This window comes from Balaenoptera borealis, assembly GCF_965194805.1.
Source record: "Balaenoptera borealis genome assembly, chromosome: 1".
In the NCBI taxonomy this organism is placed as follows: Eukaryota; Metazoa; Chordata; class Mammalia; order Artiodactyla; family Balaenopteridae; genus Balaenoptera; species Balaenoptera borealis.
The window spans coordinates 30,440,826-30,456,675 of NC_138860.1; the positions used below are offsets into that span (position 1 = coordinate 30,440,826).

General features: G+C 39.6%; 1 long non-coding RNA gene across 1 annotated transcript in view; it reads right to left on the reverse strand.

The window, feature by feature from the left end:
• LOC309605589 overlaps positions 1 to 15,850 on the reverse strand; it is a 582,281-nt gene that overhangs the window by 37,925 nt on the left and 528,506 nt on the right. The gene's annotated exons all lie outside the window — the stretch shown is intronic.

Consider the following 15,850-nt stretch of genomic DNA (forward strand, 5'->3'; position numbering starts at 1 on the left):
CTAACACCATACACAAAAGTAAACTCAAAATGGATTAACAACCTAAATGTAAGTCAAGACACTATAAAACTCTTAGCAGAAAACATAGGAAGAACACTCTATGCATAAATCACAGCAAGATCCTTTTTGAGCCATGTTCTAGAGAAATGGAAATAAAAACAAAAATAAACAAATGGGACCAAATGAAACTTAAAAGCTTTTGCACAGCTAAGGAAACCAAAAACAACAGGAAAAGGCAAACCTTAGAATGGGAGAAAATATTTGCAAATGAAGCAACTGACAAAGGATTAATCTCTAAAATATACAAGCAGCTCATGCAGCTCAATATCAAAAAACAAACAACCCAATCCAAAAATGGGCAGAAAACATAAATAGACATTTCTCCAAAGAAGATATACAGATTGCCAACAAACACATGAAAAGATGCTGAACATCACTAATCATTAGAGCAATGCAAATCAAAACTACAATGAGGTATCACCTCACACTGGTCAGAATGGCCATCATTTAAAAATCTACCAAAATAAATGCTGGAGAGGGTGTGGAGAAAAGGGAACCCTCTTGCACTGTTGGTGGGAATGTAAATTGATGCAGCCACTATAGAGAACAGTATGGAAGTTCCTTAAGAAACTACACGTAGAAATACTATACAACCCAGCAATCCCACTACTGGGCATATACCCTGAGAAAACCATAATTCCAAAAGACACATGCACCCCAATATTCCTTGCAGCACTATTTACAATAGCCAGGACATGGAAGCAACTTAAGTGTCCATCAACAGATGAATGGATAAAGAAGATGTGGCACATATATACAATGGATTATTACTTAGCCATAAAAAGAAAAAAATTGAGTTATTTGTAGTGAGGTGGATGGACCTAGAGTCTGTTATACAGCATGAAGTAAGTCAGAAAGAGAAAAACAAATACTGTATGCAAACACATATATATATATATATGGAATGTAAAAAATAATAATAATAAAAAAGGTTCCAAAGAACCTAAGGGCAGGAGAGGAGTAAAGATTCAGACGTAGAGAATGGACTTGAGGACACTGTGAGGGGGAAGGATAAGCTGGGACGAAGTGAGAGAGTGGCATAGACATATATACACTACCAAATGTAAAATCGACAGCTAGTGGGAAGCAGCCGCCTAGCACAGGGAGATCAGCTTGGTGCTTTGTGACCACCTAGAGGGGTGGGATAGAGAGGGTGGGAAAGAGACAGAAGAGGGAGGAGATATGATAGTATATGTATACGTATAGCTGATTCACTTTGTTATACAGCAGAAACTAACACAACATTGTAAAGCAATTATACTCCAATAAAGATGTTTAAAAAAATTCTTCATTCCCTCCTTTCCTACTGGTAGATCACCTACATTCTTATATAAAATCAATCCCTTCACTTGTGAATTAGATCTCATCCCCTCTCTCCATCTCAAGAACATCACTCCAAAATTTGCTCTCATCATTTTCCATATCATCATTTTCTCCCACCTGTTGTAACACTCCCACCAGTATTTTTTTTACACAGTGTCCTCAAGTCCATTCTCTACGTCTGAATCTTTACTCCTCTCCTGCCCTTAGGTTCTTTGGAACCTTTTTTTTTATTATTATTTTTTACATTCCATATATATATATATATGTGTTTGCATACAGTATTTGTTTTTCTCTTTCTGACTTACTTCACATTGTATAACTGACTCTAGGTCCATCCACCTCACTACAAATAGCTCTGTTTCATTCCTTTTTATGGCTGAGTAATATTCCATTGTATATATGTGCCACATCTTCTTTATCCATTCATCTGTTGATGGACACTTCAGTTGCTTCCATGTGCTGGCTACTGTAAATAGAGCTGCAATGTACATTTTGGTACTTGACTCTTTTTGAATTATGGTTTGCTCAGGGTATCTGCTCAGTAGTGGGATTGCTGGGTCATATGTTAGTTCTATTTTTAGTTTTTTAAGGAACGTCCATACTGTTCTCCATAGTGGCTGTATCAATTTACATTCCCACCAACAGTGCAAGAGGCTTCCCTTTTCTCCACACCCTCTCCAGCATTTATTGTTTGTAGATTTTTTGATGATGGCCATTCTGACCAGTGGGAGATGATATCTCATTGTAGTTTTGATTTGCATTTCTCTAATGATTAATGATGTTGAGCATTCTTTCATGTGTCTGTTGGCAATCTGTATATCTTCTTTGGAGAAATGTCTATTTAGGTCTTCTGCCCATTTTTGTATAGGGTTTTTTGTTTATTTGATATTGAGGGGCATGAGCTGCTTGTAAATTTTGGAGATTAATCCTTTGTCAGTTGCTTCATTTGCAAATATTTCTCCCATTCTGAGGGTTGTCTTTTCGTCTTGTTTATGGTTTCCTTTACTGTGCAAAAGCTTTTAAGTTTGATTAGGTCCCATTTGTTTATTTTTGTTTTTATTTCCATTTCTCTAGGAGGTGGGTCAAAAAGGATCTTGCTGTGATTTATGTCATAGAGTGTTCTGCCTATGTTTTCCTCTAAGAGTTTGATAGTGTCTGGCCTTACACTTAGGTCTTTAATCCATTTTGAGTTTATTTTTGTGTATGGTGTCAGGGAGTGTTCTAATTTCATACTTTTATATGTACCTGTCCAGTTTTCCCAGCACCACTTATTGAAGAGGCTGTCTTTTCTCCACTGTATATGCTTGCCTCCTTTATCAAAGATAAGGTGACCATATGTGCGTGGGTTTATCTCTGGGCTTTCTATCCTGTTCCATTGATCTATGTTTCTGTTTTTGTGCCAGTACCAAACTGTCTTGATTACTGTAGCTTTGTAATATAGTCTGAAGTCAGGGAGTCTGATTCCTCCAGCTCCAGTTTTCGTTCTCAAGATTGCTTTGGCTATACGGGGTCTTTTGTTTTTCCATACAAATTGTGAAATTTTTTGTTCTAGTTCTGTGAAAAATGCCAGTGGTAGTTTGATAGGGATTGCATTGAATCTGTAGATTGCTTTGGGTAGTAGAGTCATTTTCACAATGTTGATTCTTCCAATCCAAGAACATGGTATATCTCTCCATCTATTTGTATCATCTTTAATTTCTTTCATCAGTGTCTTATAATTTTCTGCATACAGGTCTTTTGTCTCCTTAGGTAGGTTTATTCCTAGATATTTTATTCTTTTTGTTGCAATGGTAAATGGGAGTGTTTCCTTAATTTCTCTTTCAGATTTTTCATCATTAGTGTATAGGAATGCAAGAGATTTCTGTGCATTAATTTTGTATCCTGCGACTTTACCAAATTCATTGATTAGCTCTAGGAGTTCTCTGGTAGCATCCTTAGGATTCTCTATGTATAGTATCATGTCATCTGCAAACAGTGACAGCTTTACTTCTTCTTTTCTGATTTGGATTCCTTTTATTTCTTTTTCTTCTCTGATTGCTGTGGCTAACACTTCCAAAACTATGTTGAATAATAGTGGTGAGAGTGGGCAACCTTGTCTTGTTCCTGATCTTAGTGGAAATGGTTTCAGTTTTTCACCATTCAGGACGATGTTGGCTGTGGGTTTGTCATTTATGGCCTTTATTATGTTGAGGAAAGTTCCCTCTATGCCTACTTTCTGCAAGGCTTTTATCATAAATGGGTGTTGAATTTTGTCGAAAGCTCTCTCTGCATCTATTGAGATGATCATATGGTTTTTCTCCTTCAATTTGTTAATATGGTGTATCACGTTGATTGATTTGCGTTTATTGAAGAATCCTTGCATTCCTGGAATAAACCCCACTTGATCATTTTGTATGATCCTTTTAATGTGCTGTTGGATTCTGTTTGCTAGTATTTTGTTGAGGATTTTTGCATCTATGTTCATCAGTGATATTGGCCTATAGCTTTCTTTCTTTGTGACATCTTTGTCTGGTTTTGGTATCAGGGATGATGGTGGCCTTGTAGAATGAGTTGGGGAATTTTCCTCCCTCTGCAATATTCTGGAAGAGTTTGAGAAGGGTAAGTGTTAGCTCTTCTCTAAATGTTTGATAGAATTCGCCTGTGAAGCCATCTGGTACTGGGCTTTTGTTTGTTGGAAGATTTTTAATCACAGTTTCAATTTCAGTGCTTGTGATTGGTCTGTTCATATTTTCTATTTCTTCCTGGTTCAGTCTCGGCAGGTTGTGTATTTCTAAGAATTTGTCCATTTCTTCCAGGTTGTCCATTTTATTGGCATAGAGTTGCTTGTAGTAATCTCTCATGATCGTTTGTATTTCTGTAGTGTCAGTTGTTACTTCTTTTTCATTTCTAATTCTATTGATTTGAGTCTTCTCCCTTTTTTTCTTGATGAGTCTGGCTAAAGATTTATCAATTTTGTTTATCTTCTCAAAGAACCAGCTTTTAGTTTTACTGATCTTTGCTATTGATTCCTTCATTTCTTTTTCATTTATTTCTGATCTGATCTTTATGATTTCTTTCCTTCTGCTAACGTTGAGGTTTTTTTGTTCTTCTTTCTCTAGTTGCTTTAGGTGCAAGGTTAGGTTGTTTATTCGAGATGTTTCCTGTTTCTTGAGGTAGGATTGTATTGCTATAAACTTCCCTCTTAGAACTGCTTTTGCTGCATCCCATAGGTTTTGGGTCGTCATGTTTCCATTGTCATTTGTTTCTAAGTATTTTTTTATTTCCCCTTTGATTTCTTCAGTGATCACTTCGTTATTAAGTAGTGTATTGTGTATCCTCCATGTGTTTATATTTTTTACAGATCTTTTCCTATAATTGATATCTAGTCTCCTAGCATTGTGGTCGGAAAAAATACTTGGTACGATTTCAATTTTCTTAAGTTTACCAAGGCTTGATCTGTGACCCAAGATATGATCTATCCTGGAGGATGTTCCATGAGCACTTGAGAAAAATGTGTATTCTGTTTTTTTTGGGTGGAATGTCCTATAAATATCAATGAAGTCCATCTTGTTTAATGTATCATTTAAAGCTTGTGTTTCCTTATTTAGTTTCATTTTGGATGATCTGTCCATTGGTGAAAGTGGGGTGTTAAAGTCCCCTACTGTGATTGTGTTACTGTCGATTTCCCCTTTTATGGCTGTTAGTATTTGTCTTATGTATTGAGGTGCTCCTATGTTAGTTGCATTAATATTTACAATTGTTATATCTTCTTCTTGAATCGACCCCTTGATCATTATATAGTGTCCTTCTTTGTCTCTTGTAATAGTCTTTATTTTAAAGTCTATTTTGTCTGATATGAGAATTGCTACTCCAGCTTTCTTTTGATTTCCATTTGCATGGAATATCTTTTTCCATCCCCTCACTTTCAGTCTGTATGTGTCCCTAGGTCTGAAGTGGGTCTCTTGTAGACAGCATATATACGGGTCTTGTTTTTGTATCCATTCAGCCAGTCTGTGTCTTTTGGTGGGAGCATTTAATCCATTTACATTTAAGGTAATTATTGACATGTATGTTCCTATTCCCATTTTCTTAAATGTTTTGGGTTTGTTATTGTAGGTGTTTTCCTTCTCTTGTGTTTCTTGCCTAGAGAAGTTCCTTTAGCATTTGTTTTAAAACTGGTTTGGTGTTGCTGAACTCTCTCAGCTTTTGCTTGTCTGTAAAGGTTTTAATTTCTCCATCAAATCTGAGTGAGATCCTTGCTGGGTAGGGTAATCTTGGTTGTAGGTTTTTCTCCTTCATCACTTTAAATATGTCCTGCCGCTCCCTTCTGGCTTGGAGAGTTTGTGCTGAAAGCTCAGCTATTAACCTTATGGGGATTCCCTTGTGTGTTATTTGTTGTTTCTCCCTTGCTGCTTTTAATATGTTTTCTTTATATTTAATTTTTGATAGTTTGATTAATATGTGTCTTGGCGTGTTTCTCCTTGGATTTATCCTGTATGGGACTCTCTGTGCTTCCAGGACTTGATTAACTATTTCCTTTCCCACATTAGGGAAGTTTTCAGCTATAATCTCTTCAAATATTTTCTCAGACCCTTTATCTTTCTCGTCTTCTTCTGGGACCCGTATAATGCAAATGTTGGTGCATTTCATGTTGTTCCAGAGATCTCTGACACTGTCCTCATTTCTTTTCATTCTTTTTTTTTTTATTCCGTTCCTTGGTAGTTATTTCCACCATCTGTCTTCCAACTCACATATTCATTCTTCTGCTTCAGTTATTCTTCTTTTGATTCTTTCTAGTGTATTTTTCATTTCAGTTATTGTGTTGTTCATCACTGTTTGTTCTTTAGTACTCCTAGGTCCTTGGTAAACATTTCTTGTATTTTCTTGATCCGTGCCTCCATTCTATTTCTGACATTTTGGATCATCTTTACTACCATTACTCCAAATTCTTTTTCAGATAGGTTGCCTCTTTCCTCTTCATTTATTTGATCTTGTAGGTTTTTATCTTTCCTCTTTATCTATTATGTATTTTTTGTCATCTCATTTTTTTTGATGAGTGTGGCTGTGTTCTTGTCTTGCTGGTGTTTGGCCTGAGGCATCAATCACTGGACTTTGCAGGCAGTTGGGTGGAGCTGGGTCTTGGTGCCGAGATGAAGACCTCCAGGAGAGCTCAGAGTGATTAATATTCCCTGAGGTCTGAGGTTCTCTGTTGGTCCAGCAGCTTGGAATTGGCGGTTCCACCACATTAGCTCAGGCCTGACCCCTGGCCTGGGAACCGAGATGCAACAAGCCACACGGCACAGTAAAAAAAAAAAAAAAAAAGCAGCAAACAAAAAAGAGTAGAACAATAAAAAATACATATAAAATTAGAAAAATAAAAATATTTTAGAAAAAATAAAAATGAAACAAGAACAACAAAGCAAAACAGAAACACAACAGCAAAAAAAAAAAAAAAAAAGAACCAAAAAAAGAAAAGGCCTTGGTGGCGGGGAGTGAGGGATGGATGGGGGCAAGGGGCAGAGCTTATGTTCAGGACCCGTGCAGAAGGAGGGGGCTCTGGAGGGCAGAGGTTCAGGCTGAGTACCCCAGCAGGCTTGCCAGGGCCTGAGTAGGTGAGAGAGACACTAGCTGCATTCCCTTCCGATCCCCCAGTCACCCAAAGGTCTCTCCCCATCCCTGCTGAACCCCTCCCCTTGAGTGAGCCCCTCTGAGCATGGGAACCCATCCCTTCCCCAAGCCGTGCCCCAGGGGTGATGGTCCCGTCCTGCTTCCACTTTTCCTCCCACCGTCCTTCGCCCCCACATCCTACCTTGTTGCATAGGGCTTCCTCCCATCACCTTAAGTGTCCCAGGTCCCCCAGCAGTGCCTGGTAAGTGCCATAGTTTTGAGGAAACTTGAACTCCACAAGCTCCTACTCCGTCATCTTGACTCCAGCCCCCATCTCTATGTAGAACTTTCATCCAAGGCTTGCGGCTCTTTCTGCATTGTGTGAAAGATGTGCAGCACTAGTGTTTTCATAGGTTACAGAACAGCAGACTTAGAAGTGTGTGCCAAGGGCAAACGGGAGTGAGAGCCTTTCATAAGACAGGAAAGGCTTGTTTCCATTCCCACAGTGGATGTGATTTTGTCAAGCTCCTTGAAAGAAGGTTGATGTGCAGTGTCCATTCTCTATGGAGAGTTCTAGCCAAAGGCTAGAGCACATCTGAAGTGTTTGTGAGTCCTGCAGTACTACCACCTCCCAGTGTATGGAAGGTGTGCTTCCCTCTGTGTTCTAAAGGCAACCTGGCCTAAAGGAGTTTCAGACAGCCTAGAAGGTCCTGTGTTTCATTTTGGATAAGTGTCAGTTCTTTACAAGTGCAATGAAAGAACTGGTTTTTGCAATGTTCCTTCTGGATAATGGGGGTAACTGCAGTGGCTCATGCAGTTAGTACCTTATTTAACAAAGAAATCTTCCTGTGCTCTCTCTGGGCTACTTTGAAGTCTGCTCAACATGGGTTCCAACTGAAAAAGGCAAGAATGCCTTTCGACCCACATCATACAAAGTGATTCCTATGGTAACTAGAAGTCCTTGGAAGAGCGCTCGGAAAAGTCATTTTTCTTTGTGTGTTCTTTCAAGGAAGGGATGTTTGACCCATTGTGTGATTCCCCTAGTGATTTCTTCACAAAGTTGTTTTTTTAGGGAATCTAAAGGCTACTTTGAGTTTCATCTTAGCTCACTGTGCTCCAGGGGAATGGAAAGAGAAGATGTTCATAGGGTCTGACTACATGTGTCTCCTTTAGGGAAAGTCTGTTTTTGTTAGTTTCTCAGCTGAAGAAATGCTGCACACAGGAAAGAACATTAATTGCATGGAAAAACACTCTATGTCCAAACCATGGAGTGACTTGTTGAAAGGACCTTTATACTTTCTTATCCATGGACACTTTAGAGCTCCTCTTGGCTAATAGTTCTAAGGACATCTAGAGAGAAAGGTCTCCAGAAATCATGCAGTGACCTGTTGTTCTTATAGGTACAGTCATCATTTTTCACGAGCTACATGGAAGAAGTACTATATATAGTGTTGCATCCCTATGGGCACTCAGACCAAATATTTAGCAGGCCCTGATTTGTGAGAATGACCTGCAGTACTACTGATTCCCCTCAGCCCTTGAAATGTGTGCTATGCTCCATGGGTTGTCAGGGTGAACTGGAGAACAACCTTTCTGACCAGACAGAAAAGCTCATTTCCCATACAGTATATGTGTGTGTTTACTTGAAGGTAGGTAGGGAAGTTTAATGCATGGTGTTCTTTCTCTATGTAGAACTTTCATCCAAGGCTTGTGGCTCTTTCTGCATTGTGTGAAATATGTGCAGCACTAGTGTTTTCGTAGGTTAGAGGAAAGCTGCCTTAGAAGTGTTCGCCAAGGGCAAAGGGGAGTGAGACATGAAAGGGTTCTTTCCATTACTATAGTGGATGTGATTTGTCAACTTCCTTGAAAGGAGGTTGATGTGCAGTGTCCTTTCTCTATGGAGATTTCTAGCCAAAGGTTATAGCAGGTCCTGAAGTGTTTGTGAGTCCTGCAGTGCTACTGCATCCTAGTGTATGGAAGGTGCACTTCCCTGTGTGTTCTAGATGTGACCTGGCCTGAAGGAATTTCAGACAGAGTAAAAGGTCCTGTGTTTCATTTTATTAATGTATGAATTTTTTACAAGCGCCATAAAAGAAGTGGTTTTTGCAGCTTTCCTTCTGGATAGTGAGGGTAACTGCAGTGGCTCATGTAGTTAGTACCTTATTTAACAGAGAAATCTTCCTGTGTTCTCTGGGCTACCTTGAAGTCTGCTTAATATGGGTTCCAACTGAAACTGGAAGACTTTGGAAGAGCGCTCCTGGAAAGACTTTTTCTGAGTCTGTTTTTTCAAGACGGGAATTTTGACCCAGTGTGTGATTCCCCTAGTGATTTTTTCACAGAGTTGTTTTTTTAGGGAATCTAAAGGCTACTTTGAGTTTCATCTTAGCTGACTGTGCTCCAGGGGAATGGAAAGAGAAGACGGTTCATGGGGTCTGGTTACACATGTATCTCCTTAGGGGAATTATATTTTTGTTACTTTCTAGGCTAAAGAAATTCTACAGACAATGAAAGAAGAATTATTTGCCTAGAAGGCACACTCTATATCCAAAACATAGAGTAACTTTTTGAAAGAACCTGTAATACTTTCTCATCCACGATTACTAAAGTTTTATTAAGCTCATAGTTCTAAGACCATCTAGAGGGAACACTCTTCAGAATGTGTTAAGGTACTTGTTCCCAGTATAAGAATTGTATGGAATTTTACAAGTTAGAGGAAAGTATTTTTATACAGTGTTGCTTCCCTACAGGAACATATATCCCAAATCTTCACAAGGCCCTGACTTGTTAGAAAGACCTGCAATACCATTGTTTCTTCAAGTTCCTTGAAAGCTGTACTAATCTATGGGTTGTAAGGGCAAACTGCAGAGAAAGTCAATCTTACCACATGGAAAAAATCTCATTTCCCATACATTTTATGTGTTTGTTCTTCGAAGGTTGATGAGTAAAATTTGATATACAGTGTTATTTTTCTATATAGAACTTATACTCACAGTTGGCTGTTGGTCTTGCATTTCTTGAAATCCCTCATTGTTAGTGTTTTCACAGGTTAAGGTAAATCTACCTTAGATATGTGTCCAAAGGCAAATTGGATCAAAAGCTTTTTATGAGGCATGGAAATCTTATTTCCTTATACTGACTGTTTGTGATTTTTACAAGCTAGGTGAAAGAAATTGACTACACAGTGTTCTTTCTCTATTGAGAACTTATTAGGCAAAGTCCGCATCAGGTTCTGAGTTGTTATTGATACTTGCAATACTACTCCTCCCCATTTAATGCAAAGCTGTGCTAGCCTTGTGTTCTTGAGGTGACTTTGCTTGAAAGCCTTTCAAACAGCATAGAAAGATGTGTCCCATATTGTAAATGTGTTAGCTTTTACAAGCTCTATGAAAGAAATATTACACACAGCATTCTTTCAAGATATTGAACTTACTCCCAATGACTCATGCAGGTAGTGCCTTATTTAACAGAGGAGTCTTCCTTCTGTCTCTGAGCTACTTTGAAAGTCTGCTCTGTATGGGTTCCACCTGAGAATGGCAAAAAAAAACCTTTCATCCCGCATAGTGTGAAGGGATTCCTACACTAAGCAGAAGACCTTTCTACAAAGCTAGAGCAAAATATTTTCCTGAGAGTGTTCTTTCAGGGAAGGGAAATTATTCCCGGTTGTGTGTTTCACGCAGTGATTCGTTTCATAAAGTTGTCTCTTTACACTTTCTAAACGCTGTTTTGAATTTGCTTAGCTCACTGGGCTCCAGGCGAATGGACAGAAAAGTCTTTCAGAGGGCCTGAGTACACATGTGTCTCTTTTAGGGAATATATATATGTTTTTATTTTCTAAGCCAAATAATTCTACACACAGTGTTTTTTCACTGGGTGGAAGACACACTTGATGTCAAATGCATGAAGCGCATGATGTAATTGGATGGAAGACACACTTGATGTCAAATGCATGAAGTGACTGGCTGAACAGACCTGTGATAGTATCACATACTACAGGAACTTTTAAGCTCCAGTATTTGATTTCTAAGGATATCTGGAGTGAAACTTTCCAGATTGCATGCAGTTACTTTTTCTCCATATAGGAAAAGTATCGGTTTGGTAGAAAGCAATTTTATATGTAATGTTGCTTTCCTGTATGAGTCTTACACCTTATATCTGCAGCAGGCCCTGAATTGTTTGAAAGCCCTGCAATACTACTGTTTAGTTTAATGTCAAGTTGCACTAAACTCTCTGTCTTATGGGAATATATGGGAAACCATTGCAGAGACACGTAGACTTGTTCCATATTAGATATAGTAGATTAGTTTTAAGAAGCTAGAGGAAAGAACAACTTGGAACAGTGTTCTTTCCTTAAAGGAACTCATTCTGAATATTGATTCATATAATGCATTTTTAAATAGTCCAAATAAACTGGTGCTTTTTGTAGTTGTCTGGAACTGTGCCCACTTCAGACTTCTCTTAGGGAACTTAAGGGAAGGCCTTAGGGGAAGCGTTTGCCATACTATTTTTAAACAACATTTACAAAAACCTACTTGAAAGATGGTTTTGTGATGGTTTTCTTTACTTTATGGTTCATGCTTCTAGAGAACTGGTTAGTTCTGTAGTGCGATTGTTTTTAAAAGCTCCTTTGACAATGCATTCAGAACATTTTTCTAGAAGTGCATATTACTGAAACCTTTGCATCTGAATTAGAGACAAGTTTCTATATAGGCAATACAGATGTTCTGTGAAGCTGAATGAAAGTGATACTGGCGCCATGTTCTTATTCTCCAGAAAATGATGCCCAAAGTTTAATACTTGTAGTTAATTCTGAATCTATCCTGAGAAACGAGTGATTCTATTAGCTATTTGGATACTGTGCTCCATTCAGACTTCTATCTGTGAATGTAAGAAAAAGCCCTTTCCAGCAGCATACACTGAAGCATTTCTTGTACTCTTAATGGCAATGTTTGTTAAAATCTGCCTCAAAGGCGATTTCATGTAAGTTTTATTTAAGGTATTAGGACTTAGCCACAATGTCTAATTCTTGTAGTGAGTTGTATGTGAGTCATGTCACCTGGAGAGTCTATCAGCTGCCATCAAGGTGCATGCAACACAGTGTTGTTCTACCAGTACATATATGGAAAACTTTTGCACAGACATAAAGAGACTTGTTCTACATTAGAGATAGATTTTTTTAAATTATCTGTTTATTTACTTATTTATTTTGGCTGTGCCAGGTCTCAGTTGCTGCGTGTGGACTGTTAGTTGTGGCATGTATATGGGATCTAGTTCCCCGACCAGGGATCGAACCCGGGTCCCCTGCATTGGGAGCGTGGAGTCTTACCCACTGGACCACCAGGGAAGTCCCTAGAGATAGATTTTTAAAGAAGCTAGAGGAAAGAACAACTTGGCACTGCGTTCTTTCCTTAAAGGAACTCATACCCAATGTTTGATGCATATAATGACTGTTAAACTGGTGCTTCTTGGGCTATGCATCGGCCTAGCAGCATGAACTCCAACTCACCAGGTCTAGCTACCACTGCAGTGTTGGCAAATGTCCAATCACCCATCAGAAGAAACCAATGCTGACACCCTGATATAACAGAGTCCTAAGGAGACAACGAGCCACTCAGTGACAACAGACAACACCGGCCTCATTTTATTGCTGGAAGGAGCTGCAATTCAACCTGACTGTAACCAACACATATTCTGGATATGAGTTTGCCTTTCCTGCATGCAGGGCTTCAGGCAACACCACTGTATGACTGGGCACTTTTCTGTGCTAGCACTTTCCATGCAGAACAATCCATTTAACTTTTATAAAGCATAACTATAGGCCAGGCATTGTGCTAGCTACTGGGGATGCACAAACAGGTAAGGTTTTGCCCTCAGTCATTTAATAACTATTGTGAGTTACTTTTATTCTTGGAACAAGATAGCAAAACAGCCAGCATTAAAACCATTTCACAGGCAATTTGTGAGCTTAAGTGACTTCGTAATTCAGTGGCTAATTTGGGACTGGGAACCAGAATCTTTTATTTCCTTTGATTGATGGTCTCAAAATATTGATAAAATGTTTTCATCCCACGTTGATCGTATAAACAAGTCTTACTGGTAAGTAACATCTTAAAGGGCACTTGATGGTAAAAGCAAGAAATAAAATGGAATGAAATAAAATTTAAATTTAAGGTTTCTACCTTGAGGAGTCAGGCGCATTCTATGGCAACCTTGAGAAACTCCATCCTCTCTGAAATGCACACCTTGATAAAGACTTCCTTCTACACAGCCCTCCAGCCTGCAGTGGCCTCCTATTTTATTTTATTTTATTTAAAAAAATATATTTATTTATTTAGTTGCACCGGGTCTTAGATGAGGCAGGTGGGCTCCTTAGTTGCAGCTCCAGGGTTCCTTAGTTGCAGCTCATGGGCTCCTTAATTGAGGCATGCAGCCTCCTTAGTTGTGGCATGTGAACTCTTAGTTGTGGCATGAATGTGGGATCTAGTTCCCCAACCAGGGATCGAACCCAGGCCCCCTGCATTGGGAGCTGGAGTCCTATCCACTGTGCCACCAGGAAAGTCCCGCAGCCTCCTATTTTAGATGCACACTTTTCACTTCCATGTTGTTATGACTTGCCAAACCTGCTTCCCACTATAATCAGAGCTTGTGGCCAGGAAGGATGAATGACAGCCACAATAAGACAAGACAGGAGCAAAGTAGATTTGTCCTAGTCTCTGCTTGAGCCCCAAACACCCACATTTGCCAAGGGACAGGCTTATTTTTAATCACATTGGAGAACTGAGTTACCTTAGGAAACTCCTCAGGAATGGTTCAAGTCATCCCAGGAAAGACAGTATACGGAGGAAGAAGATGTCTGGGGTGAACCAGGGGAAATGCCAAGATCAAGGGGCAGGAGAAGGAGCACTAGTGGCTCTAAACTTTCTACAGAGCAAGGGTTATGCCCTGCGAGAGACAGCAATGGGTTTGGAAGGATAGTGGTCTTGGGGTGGGGTGGGGAAACTCAAAGCAAGTATTCTGCTTTTACATAAGATTGCATGCAATCAGTAGAGATTGCTACAGATCAATAAATATAGGAAAGTTGTGTGAAGGTTTTTATTTACATAAATAAATGTGAATGTGTTATGGATAAATGGATATTCCATTTATCTCCTTAGGCGCCCTAAGGAAAACTAGTTCTGCAAATGAGAGAGAGGCATCTGGAGAAGGGAGAAGAAAGGGGAGAAGAATCCCAACAAAGTGGTGTCCTGGAATCCAAAAGATGAGAGTTTTCAGAAGGAGAAAACACACAACAATGTCACAATACTGAAGGATTAAAGATCAAATAAGAGAAGGACTAAGAGGTGCTTGTATGTGTTGTTGCTGACCTCCCAAGAGAATGCTTTAGTGTTGGGACAGACTCCAGACTACAGTCGTTTAAGGAGTGGAGAGGCAGTGAGCTAAGTGGAAAGAGTGAAGTCAGACGACTCTTGAAAACAGTTCAGGAAGTAGGAGCAGAGTGAGCTAGTGTGAGAGAACTCATTTATTGAGTTCCTACTGTGTCGTTCCATACACATGCGTACATCGCATCGATTTCCACATTTCATTTTCACACAGCTCTATGAGATGAGTGAAAAGCATATTATTTTGCTGATGAATGACATGAGGCTCAAGGAAGTTAAGTAACTTACAAGATTTAGATTTAGAAGCCAAGTTTGTTTCCAAAGTTGTTCTTTCCATGACAATCCCATGTCTGGTAGAGTCAAGGGAAGGCTGGCTGGTTGTTATTTTAAGAAGGGGAAGGCATAGGCATGTTTATAGGCAGAAAGGAATAAATCCTCCCTCTTCCCAATTGCATACTCCCATTCTCTCTAATTTTACCAGCTCACTCTCTCTAGTAGCGGAACTCCAAGTGTCCTTTCACCACACCCCTGTGCAACATGTGGGTCTGAGAAGACAGAGGGAGGGCCCAGTGGGGTGAGAGTGTGGGGAATCAAAATGACCTCAGCTAGCTCGTGTTTCACATGCTTTGTCTTAGGGGCAGACAAAGTTCTAAGAAGTGTAATAGTTCCCACTTCATATCATGAGCAAAGTTCATTTTCGTTTATTCAAATATCGGTAGCTGGGACTCCAGATCAAGTCTGGGCACTGTTGCTCCAGCCATATTCTCCAGTGCTGTTCCTATCTCCTTCCCCACAGTCCACATGGCATTGACGTTATGTGGCTTTGGTCACCTTCTGACTGACTAGGTCCTGTCCCTTGGCCAGAGGAATGTGATGGGGTCACACTGCACCTTTGGATACCCTGTTCCCCTCAAAAAAGGAACTTTTGAATCAAAGAAAATCAATCTAACCCATTCCTCTGCTGAGTGATTACACATTCTATAAGTATTAGCATATTTTTCCCCCAAGTTCTTCATTCTATTAACCCCTTCACCCCCATTCTATCTTAAGAGGTAGGCCTGGCTGAGACAATAATCCCATGTGCCAGCTCAGTCAGCCAAATTCAGGGCAGTTAAGAAACATCTCACAGCTGTAGGAATGATCGACCAAATGCTGCAACTAGGATTTACTTTACCCTGGCCCCTACCCAGTGCTATTTCCTTCAGCCTTCAAACCTGAATGCATGTAAACTTTGCTGGGATCCTGGGGGCTTTGGGGAGGTGGGGGGAGAGGTGAGAGGAGGATACATACACTGAGCATCAGATGTGGGTCTAGCTGCTGTGTATAAGCCAGGTCATTTAAGTCTCACATACACACTCTGAGTTAGGCAAAACTAACCATTTAAATTAAGGTAAAAATAATCATTTTGCAAAAAGGAAAACCATATTTAGTAAAGTGAAGCAATTTATCCAAGATTAGAAGGAGGGCCAAGATTAGAAGGTGGTCCAGTTGTTAAGACTCTGCAC